The 11,428-nt window shown below is 40.0% G+C and overlaps 1 long non-coding RNA gene across 1 annotated transcript; it reads left to right on the forward strand.

Moving 5' to 3' along the window:
- The first annotated feature begins 243 nt into the window (after positions 1 to 243).
- LOC112390582 (uncharacterized) lies at positions 244 to 7,264 on the forward strand. The gene is made up of 3 exons (XR_003001300.1): positions 244 to 336; positions 3,620 to 3,767; positions 6,903 to 7,264. It is a non-coding gene; the product is annotated as an uncharacterized LOC112390582 (long non-coding RNA).
- The last annotated feature ends 4,164 nt before the right edge of the window (positions 7,265 to 11,428 follow it).

Consider the following 11,428-nt stretch of genomic DNA (forward strand, 5'->3'; position numbering starts at 1 on the left):
TTGAAAAATGCAACTCAGTGATTGATTTTATGACTGCCTGTAGCAGCAAATTCCTCAGAATGCATTCTACCAGGTGAAGAAGTATTTCCTATAACTTGCTTTAAATTTCTTTAACATTAACTTCTCTGAGTGGCTCAGTCTCTTATGGGACAATGTAATAAGGATCTATCAGCTTCACTGCCCAGTACCTATCTTTAATGCCTAAGTAAATCTCTTATTTTCCAGCCCTGACTTAGTAATTTTAACTTTTGAAATCTCTCGTCATGAGTGAATCTACACTGCTTGGTTTCTTGCCCTGCTCTGGAGCTCTGCCATCCCTGAACTACATTCTTTAAGGTGAGAAAGTGAAAAATGGAGACAGTAATGCAAATGAACATGGATTATTCTCCTCTATAATGCTATGGTACTATGCTCGCTCTTATTTTTTTATCTTCTTGATTTCTCTGAACAAAAAAAAGGAAAATTCATGGAAGACAAAGGAAAGTTGCTTTGAAAAAATTTTATCTAGTTCATATTCACATACAGTGCAATGTTCCCTTTTACAGCATTATACAGTTGGGGATTTTTTATCCTTTAGAAAATGACCTAAAGGGGCTTTGGCATTAATTGTTCTAATTTCGACATCCCCTGGGTGTGGGGTGAAGCCTTCTTTTTATTTAATAGAATAGACATCTATTTTATTAAATAAATGGAGATCTCAAGCATTAGTTACTAATGAAATCAAATTATATATAAAATGCCCAACTATACAAACATCACATTTTTCTCTAGATTTTTGCCAAGATATACCTCATCTCCATCTGTACCCCCAAATAATATTATTTCTAGTGTTTTTCTTAGTTATGTAATGTCATTGTCAATTTGGACTTATTTGGTGACAAGAAAACTTGTGTAAGATTTTCAAACCTTAAGTGAAAAAATTATATTTTAACAAAACATATTTTGTGAGTTATTTATTGAGATGTATGTGAGAGAGATATGATGCTTTGTGTTTGTTTAGTAAATTGGCTTTGAAATTGTATATTTAAATTGTGGAGGCAGGACCCAGAAGGACCAAAAAAAAAAAGACACATCAAATTGTGGTACACACTGAGGCAAGGATGGTTGTAATTTTGTTTAATTATGGTGTTTCCATGAAGAGGAGATGATAGAGCAGGGAGAGAAAAAGAGGAGTGGAGAGGCCACATGGTGGGGGCTATGACAAATTAGGAATGCCTCTGCAGTGATGCTTTTTTTGCCCTTTCTCTCATGTTCTTTCCTCCCTCCCTCCCTCTTTCCCTTCCTTCCTCTCTCTCTTTCTCCATATCTTCTCTCTCTTTTACTTCCATCAAAGATTATCGAGCACCTACCATGTGTAAAGACAGAAATAGTCTCTGAACTCAGAGCAAGAAACATGCAGCCAAAAAGCAATTGCATGAAGTGCCTTAGAAGTCATTGTATAGGAACCAGTGGAGCGTGGGTAAAGAGCCCACGTCTTAGTTGAGGAGGCTGTGAAGATTTCCTTTGGGAAGCCGTGTTCAAGCTGATGCATGAGGGATGGGTGGAAGTCAGCCAGGAGAAGAAGGAGTTAGGAAGAGAAAAAGTCATCCATAAAGCAAACAGGGTTTGTGGCAGACAAGCTGAAGGAAGTCCAGGAGAGCTGGAGGGTTGAAGGGCAGGGTTCTAAGGAAGAGTTCACTAGTGAGGACATCAGGGCTTGGAGTGACAGGTATTGCTTTGAAAACACAACTAAGGACAGTATTTGATGTTCTTTTCCCTAAATCTAGTAAAGATTAGATAGACTTGAAATCATTACAGTAAAATACTTTGAAGTCACCTTAGGATTTCAAGAAAGAGGACCATTAGAAATTCAAGTATACACCAAACATCTACATCCCTGGAACCTCCTCCCTATGTGAGGACCAGAATATGGAATATGGGCAGCCCTGGGGGACTAGCTGGGTATAATGGCGGTTACTGTATCTGTAAACTGGCAGAGGCTCACCTGGTATGGAGAGATTTTTTTCTTTAAGGGTACTCCTTTCAGCATCAGGCACATACAACTTAGAGATACCATAGACAACTCCTTTCCAGATATGTAGTACTATATTTTTTTTGATGTGGATCATTACTAAAGTCTTTCTTGAATTTGTTAAAATATTGTTTCTGTTTTATGTTTTGGGGTTTTTTTTTGGCCACAAGGCATGTGGGATCTTAGCTCCCTGATCAGAGATTGAACCTACCCACCCTGCAATGGAAGGCAAAGTCTTAACCACTGGACTGCCAGGGAAGTCCCAGATATGTAGTACTTTTAATACTAGCTCTCAAAACCTTTTTTTTTTTTTTAGTCAAAACCATGAAAGTCATAAAAATTAAACAACGTTTTAGCTTTCCCATGCAGGGGGAGGATCACTCTGTTGACAATGAGTAAAAATTAAAGGTCAGAGTCAAGATCCCCCTGCCCATCTTCCCACTGGTACAGAAAAATAATTGCAGGGCTCTGACTGCACCTGAAGGCAAAAGCCCCAGGGCCCCTCCATTCATCTATCCACGTCTCCATGACTGACAGGAGAACAAGGGACATTCAGCTTCAAGTTGAGAACAAAATTTGCTAGAATAAGGCTCCTTGGAGCCCAGCGTATTTCTGCCTCATGGAGTCATGATTTACTGGACATCAAGAAGGCAATTTGAGCCCGCATCCTTCTTCCAAATATTCTTGATGAATGAGTTTAACATCTCAGTTTACTAGTCTATCTGCTTATATATCTTATTTGATCCCCTAATTTTATTTTTGTTTGGCCTAACGAAGGCAAGTGGTCAGGAGAGATATCTAAGATATAGGTGCTCTTTTGCAAATGTAAGAAAGTATTCTGAAGCTTGGTTGAGGAGTCAGTGTAGGGTCTTAGACCATCATTCAGTTTCTGGCCTTAATATTCTTTTATACCAGAAAAAATGAAAGTTGAAGCAGAAGTTATATGCCAAATCATTACAGAGCCGTGACTCACCCACGTTCTCACAGAGGCAGGGAAATGCTTTGGGTGCAGAGACAAACAGCACGGGACCAGTGCCTTCATTCTTTAGGTTGATATGTTGCTTAAACACTTGAAACCGTGTTTTCCTCAAGGGATATATAGGACAAAACTCTTTTGCTTAGACATATTTTAATACAGTTTGTATTAATAATTAAATTTTTAACTTAGAAGAGATTCTAAACTGAAATTGTTTTATTAAAATACTATATCTATCTATCTATCATCTATATTTGGGGGAGAAGGAGAATAGGGGTTAGGATAATGTGCGTGCTAATTCAGATTCATAGAGGCCAATCTGATATTTTGAGAGGCTATCTCCAACTTCATGTGACACCGCTAACTGAATAGCCACATTTGTGGAATCCCCTTGTGCAGGCAAAGTGCTTGTCAGGCAGGGATATCACCAGGTCCCCTGGATCCTGGAACACTTCCCAGAAACTTTTCCTGAGTTTTCTACAAAGAAGGGACTCAAAACACACTTGTTGAACTGAATTAAATAACAGAGCAGCACAGCTGGTGGTATCTAAGGATGCTGAAACACTTAACCCCAGTGTCCATGCCTGAACCCTGATACTACTAATTTCTTTCCTGCCTATTTCCCGTTCCAGATAGAAGAATATCCATAACTGGGATAGTCAACTCAAAATAGCAATGATGACAACAATAGTGCAGTAACGACCTAGACTGAGCACTTACTGTGCATCAGAGACTGTGTCAAGCACTGATTTTCTGTGATCCTTACAGCAGCTGGAGGAGGTATGTTGCTATAATTATTTCTGTTTTACAACCAAGGGAGTTCAGGCTTAGAGAGGAACTGCTCAATTTCATAGGACTAGTAAAAGGTGGAGCCAGAAGTCCAAGTTGGTTACTATTGTCTGATTCTTGATACTGTGCTGTTAATCATTATCCAAACTCAGCAGGCTGGACCTTAAAGCCCAGAAGGTTTTAGAAAATCTAGATAGATTTCCCTGGGCCCTAGCACATCTAAAGCAAATTTAGAGTGGGAGACCTCCCCTTGGGGCCGATTCTTTCCTTCTTTCCTTTGTCCTTCCTTTCTTTTTCTCACAACTCTATTAAGCTGCGCCAGGAACTGCAAGACACTTGTGTGCGTGTGGGAGAGCGGAACGAGAAAGACCCTGCTTATTCTGATCCTCTGCCGTCTTCCTGTTCTCACAGGACTGATGGGCTAAACAGTCTTAATACCTGGCTGTCACCATCCCTTTGGAAGACTCCAGCAGACCCACATGTCCTACAGTTCAACTTTTCTAACCTACCTCTTTGTAATTCCTAAGTAGAATTCTGAGCTCTGTTGTCATATTTCAGTTTTACAGTTACTCCAAAATATTTTGATCTAAATGTGCCCTTAATGTCGTGCTTTATTCATGCGATATGACTTACATTAGTGACTGCTTGCTTTTGAGCCATATGCCCTGAATAAGTTATCAGGTTTCATTGCTTACCCTTAGTTTAAAAAAAATTCCATATGCTCTGACCTCATGACACCTAAACCCCACTCATGCAGTTAAGACAGGAAAACTGTAGTTATCTGATATCATGAAGGTAAATCAGCTGGTCGAAACACTCAAATGTTTCCTTTTCCACTGGTGTGAGGGCATTGTGGGAGTCATAGATTATTAGTCAGGAAAGCATAGGAGAGAATTTTTGTTTGTTGGTTGGTTAATTTCCAGAGTAAACCCAATTCAAACATACAGTACAGCGCACTTATTTTTCATTGTTAACACATATAATTATGTCATCCTAGAAGAATTGCCCAAAGAAATAGAAAAAAAAATTACCATATGGATTGCTTAATGGCCCTTGTCTTGCCTGCCTGTGGAACTGTCTGAGAAAGGAAAATACATGAGCATTAGTCAGGCCCTCGGAGTGAGGAGGCTTCTCACTGTCAGCAGTGCCAGGTTAGCCGGGGTGTCTGTGGAGCAGGCTTTGGCAGGCTACCAGAGAGAGGGCATTTCATAATCCAGGACTTACCCCGGAGGATTCTGAGCCAAAAAGACACTGTTGAGAGTCAAGGGCTAGAGTAGAGCGAGAGAATTTATTCTGTGCACCAAAAGCTCCGCACTTAAAGACATTTCCTTTCTAGTTTAGGCTTCCTTTTATTTTAGCTGCTGCACATTTTTTTCTCACCAGATTTCACAATGTACAAAATCATTCTGTACCTGAGTGAATTGTTATACAAATTCATCACTAAAGAATATACTGGCTATACATGTGTGGGAGGTGGTGGTGGAAGAGATGCTGGTGTTTGTAATAAGATATAATAATAATGAACTTTTACTGAGCACTTTTACTAAGTGAAGTGCTAAGACATGCATGAGATATCTCAGGTAATGCTCAGAACCCTAGAGTCTGGGTACTATTACCAAGTTAATTTCAGTTGAGGAAATAGAAGCATGGAAAGGTTAAGTAAGTTGCCTGAGGTCACAGAGCAAGTAAGTCACCAAGGCAAGGCATGAACCTCTGTAGCTTGATCAAGTTCATGTTCTTAAGAGCGACTCTTTGTTCCTCCAAATGGCCCCAGCTCTTGCCTCGGTGTCCCCCAAGATTTGTTCTGGTTCTCCATATTTGCTAGGGACCTATTGTGCTAACTAATATGTACTTTAAAACTCCAAGAAACACATTGGATTAGAAGACAGGCAATTTCTTACAAAACTAAACACACTCTTCCCATATGATCTAGCAATCACACATTCCTTGATATGTATTCATATGAGATGAAGATTTATGTACATACAAAACTTTGTACATGGGTGTATATAGCAGCCTTATTCATAACTGGCAAAACTTAGTACTTGTCAAGATATCCTTCAGTAGGTGAATGGATAAACAAACCTTGGTACACCAGACATTGGAATATTATGTGAAAATAAAAAGAAGTGAGCCATGAACAGACATGGAGGAAACTTACATACACTGCATGTAATTCCAACTATATGACATTATGGAAAAGGCAAAACTATAGAGACAGTAAAAAGATCAGCTGTTGCCAGAGGTTTCATAAGGAGAGAGGGATGAATAGGTAGAACACAGGGAATTTTTAGGACAGTGAAGCTATTCCATATGATACCCTAATGGTGGATACATATCATTATATATTTGCGAAAACCCACAGAACATACAACACGAAATGAACCCTAATGTAAACTATGAACTTTAGCTAATGATAATGTATCAGTATTGGATCATCAATTGTAACAAATGTACCACACCAATGCAAGATGGTATTAGGTGGGCAAGGTGGGGAGGGGTGTGAGGGGATATACAGAAACTCAAATTTCCTATAAATCTAAAATTCCTCCAAAAAAAATTCTATTGATTTAAAGAAAGGGTGCTGGTGAGTTTGGATGGGAGGGGCTGGGAGATAGGACTGGAGGAAGAGGTTTTACCCTTTCCTACCTTTTACATGTCGATTTAAAATAAATTAAAATTTAAAAACCAGTAAAGGAAAGGATTCTCAACTTTGGGCATGATCCTGAGGCTATGGCTTCAAGTTTTGTTCTTTTTTTTTTAGTGTAAAGTAATTCTTTTTTTTTTTCTTAAACACTTTTATTTTTTAATTTATTTTTTTGGCTGTGCTGTGTGGCTTGTGGGATGTCAGTTCCCCAACGAGGGACTGGACCTGGGCCACTGCAGTGCAAGCCTGGAATCCTAACCACTAGGCCACCATGGAATTCCCAAGTTTGGTCCGTTTTAAATGATGGAGTCTTGGTCTCCTGTGTTCTTGATGCAATAGAGGAGCCATGCTCAGGAACAACCTGTTTGGTCAGAAGGTGGCTGGGGTAGAGTCAAAGGGTGTTAAGTTGGGAGTTGCTATAGGTCTTCATGCTGCGTGCTCTGACCCTGCTCAAATCTGCACATTCATCTCTTCCTCAGAGATCCTTCGGAGAGCCCATTCTGGCGGACCAGTCTGCACCCTGAGCTTGCTGAGATGAGACAATGAGACAACTTCTTTCTTGGGAGAAAGAAGAGAAAAGCAGAAGGCAAGGGGGAAAAAAAGAACAAAGAAAGAGACAAAGGAATGAAGGAAGAGAAGGAGGGAGGGAGGCAGGGAGAATAATTTTGGTGGGCCAATCTGAAGGCTGATATATCTTCCCACTAAAGGTTTGGTCTTGGCAAGTGATGCTGGAGAAAGAAGGAAGGGTGTCTTCAGATTTTCTAGCAAAGATGGCTGGAATTTTTCCTAATCACTCTCAACTGCAAACCTTGGAAAGAATATTAAACCAAAAAGGGAACTAGCTCATGTCTGTTGCCATTTCCTGCATATTCACCACCAGGCCTGGTTGATGCCATTAATCATACAATGTGTCCATCTGTGTGCCTGTCACTTGAGCTACTCCCTATGGTCAGAAAAGCAGATGACAGGCAAATGCCACACTCTTGGTTGTGTGGGTCTTCAGTGGTGACTCTGGGTAGAAAAGTTACTTCTCTCTGCTTACATTTTAATTTTCATTATTCATTAAATTTTCTAATTTACTGTGCACAATGAGGCAGTTATGTTTAGAGAAAATGGAATGAACCCAACTCCATTTGGCTTCCTTGCTGAACTGAGGACATGAGGGGTTTTACATATCTCTGGGCAGTTGATATAGTAGAAACACACACACACCAAACCTCATACAATGAATCAAGAATAGGGGTTGGGCTTCCCTGGTGGTGCAGTGGTTGGGAGTCTGTCTGCCAATGCAGGGGACATGGGTTCGTGCCCCGGTCCGGGAAGATCCCACATGCCGCAGAGCGGCTAGGCCCGTGACCCATGACTGCTGAGCCTGCACGTCCGGAGCCTGTGCTCCACAACGGGAGAGGCCACAGCAGTGAGAGGCCCGTGTACCGCAAAAAAAAAAAAAAAAAAAGAATAGGAATTATCTGAACAAACTAGTTTTCTATATAATCATTCAAGGAATGTTTAGTTTTATATACAGAATCATCTAAGACAAACATTTTATTTAGTTGTGTTACACATAAATGACTTAAGACTGGAAATTTCCAGTTCTTACCGACTCCCCATCTTCCAGGGAGATTATACCCATGAACTCTAATATGTAAGAGAATTGCGCAAGTTATGGAATATTATTTTCAACATGAAATTTTATTTCAATATATGGACCCCCAAAAGCCCCAATAAAGTTGAATTATTGTCTCAATGTGATGTTCCCAGAAAACCAGGACTTATAGCTCCTTCCCAGGCAGTTTTCTGAGAACTACCTGACTGTTTCTGCAGCTGCTGGAGGCTGGCTTCAGGGTTCCTTTGGGTTCTTTCAGGATGAATCTTTAAATGGCACCTTGGTCTGTCCTTAAAAGCAAACTCCAGAAAGGTTTGATTCTATTTCTAGAAGTGAATTAATTATATCAGGAAGGAAACCATACATTCCAACTCTCTACAATCTCCTTCAGATTTCGAGACTCATTTTGGATAAGTGAAGCACCTTCCCTGAGTTTTATTTCATCCATTTTCTTCATCAGAAGAGGTGGACTTGGGCTGTCTACCCCTACCCACTCTTGCTGGGGTTTCTCACCCCCACCCAGTGGGAGGAAATCATGAGAGCAATGGGCATGAGTTATGGTCCCAAGACAAAGGAAACTAACTGGGCATCATTCTCAGCGTTGGCTTTGTTCATGCCATCCTCTACCAATGTAGCCTCCAGATCCAGACAAAGGATCTTGAACAATGGATTTTTTTCCAAAAGTGAATATTTCACACATTTCCAAAGCTCTCAAGCAACAGTAAACCACTGCCCATTTACTGAAGGCCTGCTCTGATTCAGCCACCATACCAAATGCTCTACAAACTTTGTCTACAATCTTATTGGTACTATTATTTCTGTTCCACAGATGAAGATTCTAACACTTAGAGGTGTTATATCATCATCAACATCATAAATAGCAATAACGGTGGTTTACACTGATGAACTCCTTTTCAGAAACATGGAGAGCCATGTTATTTCCTGAATCCTCAAACAAGTTTGTAAATTAAGGACTCTTAATACCCCCATATCACAGATGAAGAAACTGAGGCTCAGGAAATTAACTGATGTGCCCAAGGCCATAGAATGCATCACATAGAAGTGTAAGAGGTAGCTTCACTCCAAAGCTTTTGACTTTCATTGCTACAATTTCTGGCTATGCAGTGGAGTAAAAATGAACTAAAAATTAATTACAGAAATATTTCATTAAGAAGAAAAGGGAAAAGTTAAGACAAAAGAGAATTAAAAAATCTCGCGACTGGAAACTTAAATTTTAAAGTTTGGAACAATTAAACATTCTTACTAATAAACGTTATACCACATTAAATACAAATCTCTTCAGTGTCAACAACAGTGTCTGCTTTAGTCTCATAGTCAGAGGTCTTTTATCTTTTTTTTCTTTAAAAAGTAATCTTTGGGCTTCCCTGGTGGCACAGTGGTTGAGAGTCCACCTGCCGATGCAGGGGACACGGGTTTGTGCCCCGGTCTGGGAGGATTCCACATACCGTGGAGCGACTCGGCCCGTGAGCCATGGCCGCTGAGCCTGCGCGTCCGGAGCCTGTGCTCCGCAACGGGAGAGGCCACGACAGTGAGAGGCCCACATAACGCAAAAATAATAATAATAATAATATTTTTCCAAAACTTAAAACAACTTTGATATTTGTGGAAGTAGATGTTAAACAATAAAAGGACATCAGAGTTTTGGAGTATTACAATGACATATTTTTCTTAAGAATATGACTCGTGTACTGCTTTAGAATAACACTCAGGAAGTAAAAATCATTTGCATGAACAATAACTTGGGGTTGTAGGGATTGTGTGTAAAGTGAAAGGAGAGATAAATACTTTTAGAGGTGTGATAGTCTTCTCTTAGGTATAATACAATAAAATATAATATTATCCATTAAGGAGAAGAGCAATACTTCCTACTTTGGACCAGGTATTACCAGGTGTGAGTCTTGCAGTTTCTATTACCTCACATTCAGAACTAAACACATGCAATTCATCTGACCTATAGAGGAGGGGATGAAAAACCAAAAAAAGGTCCATTTTATTGAGAAAAGAAAGATATATGAAAATAATGCTTATTTAACAAAGTGTAAAAAAACTCTTGGTTCATTTTATTTGTTGAGACTGATAAGTCTAAGAGTCTTTCATGGCTTTTTATTTGTGCATTTAGAGCACAATGCGGTAAAGCGCAAGAAAAAGCTGCAGGAGAGATGCAGTTGCACACGGCGCCACTCAGAACCAAAGGACTTCAGCCTGCTTACTCTTCATGGACTTGAATCAATCTTTCTTCCTCCAGCATCTCCATTTTGCCCCCTCCCTACGCACACGTGTGCACAGGCATTGCAGGAGGGAGGGAAGTTTATTCTCCACAAACAATTCGCTCTTTGGCCACTCTTTGAGCGTGTCAACCAGGTTGCCAATTCTGATGTAGACACCTGTCCATTTGGAACAGGAATGAAAACAGCCACTCATTTCCTAGAAACCATCAAACACCCTGTCAGGGAACAACAGCTCTCCATTAACTGCAATCTGGGCAAGACATGAACGGGTCACATCGATAGCCAATTACCAATCTTCTGAGCCATTCGGCTTCCTTCAGATTGATGGAAGTTCCTGATTCTTTCATTACAATACAGTTTGAGGAGGGTTATCTTTTAATCATGGTGATAATAACCTGCTAGAACTTTAATTTTTGTTGAGCAATTGGGTTTTTAAAACAATGCTAAGCATAACTTGCAAATAAGGGTATAAGGCCAAGCCATATTTTAAGGTGACTCCCCGAATGATATCTTCATTGTTCAAACAACAACAAAAATGATTTTAACCACATGGCTATTGGATTCTGGAAAATTTGCATAATTTCAAATAGAAGCATGTACATTTTCCTGTGTGTGTGTGTGTGTTGGAGGGCTCTTAGCTCTTTATCTTGTTCTTTGTCCTACACTGGCTTGGTGTTTCTAAGTATGACATCCTCATGAATCCTGGCTGCAAAATATTTTAGGTTAGTGCTGCCTATGACTTTCAGATGAAATGTCACCATTGAAGTGAAATTTTTGAGAAAGCTGGGTCCCAAGTTTACGAGCTCCTCTCTGGCAGAGGCTGGAGACTAATGTGGGTTTAATGTTGTTATGAGCCAGGCGGCTGAGTGGGGTAACAATATAAGTCTGTTGGACATGTCTTCTGGGTTGTCACGTTCAATTTGCACATGACCTCTTGGCCAAAAAATGGGAAAGAAGTGGTAGAATGTGGAACTGAAAGCTCATATTATTGCTTTGACAGCTTCACTCATCTAGAAGTAATGCAAAATGCAATTTATATTTATACACTCTGACCTCCTGCGCAGAGAGGGAAAGTATCTAATGATGGGTCGAGGTAGTGGAGGAAGAAACAGATCTGAATACAGCTGGAATTTGTCTACATTTTTGCTTT

The sequence above is a fragment of the Neophocaena asiaeorientalis genome, unplaced genomic scaffold (assembly GCF_003031525.2).
Source record: "Neophocaena asiaeorientalis asiaeorientalis breed wild unplaced genomic scaffold, Neophocaena_asiaeorientalis_V1.1 scaffold330, whole genome shotgun sequence".
In the NCBI taxonomy this organism is placed as follows: domain Eukaryota; kingdom Metazoa; phylum Chordata; class Mammalia; order Artiodactyla; family Phocoenidae; genus Neophocaena; species Neophocaena asiaeorientalis.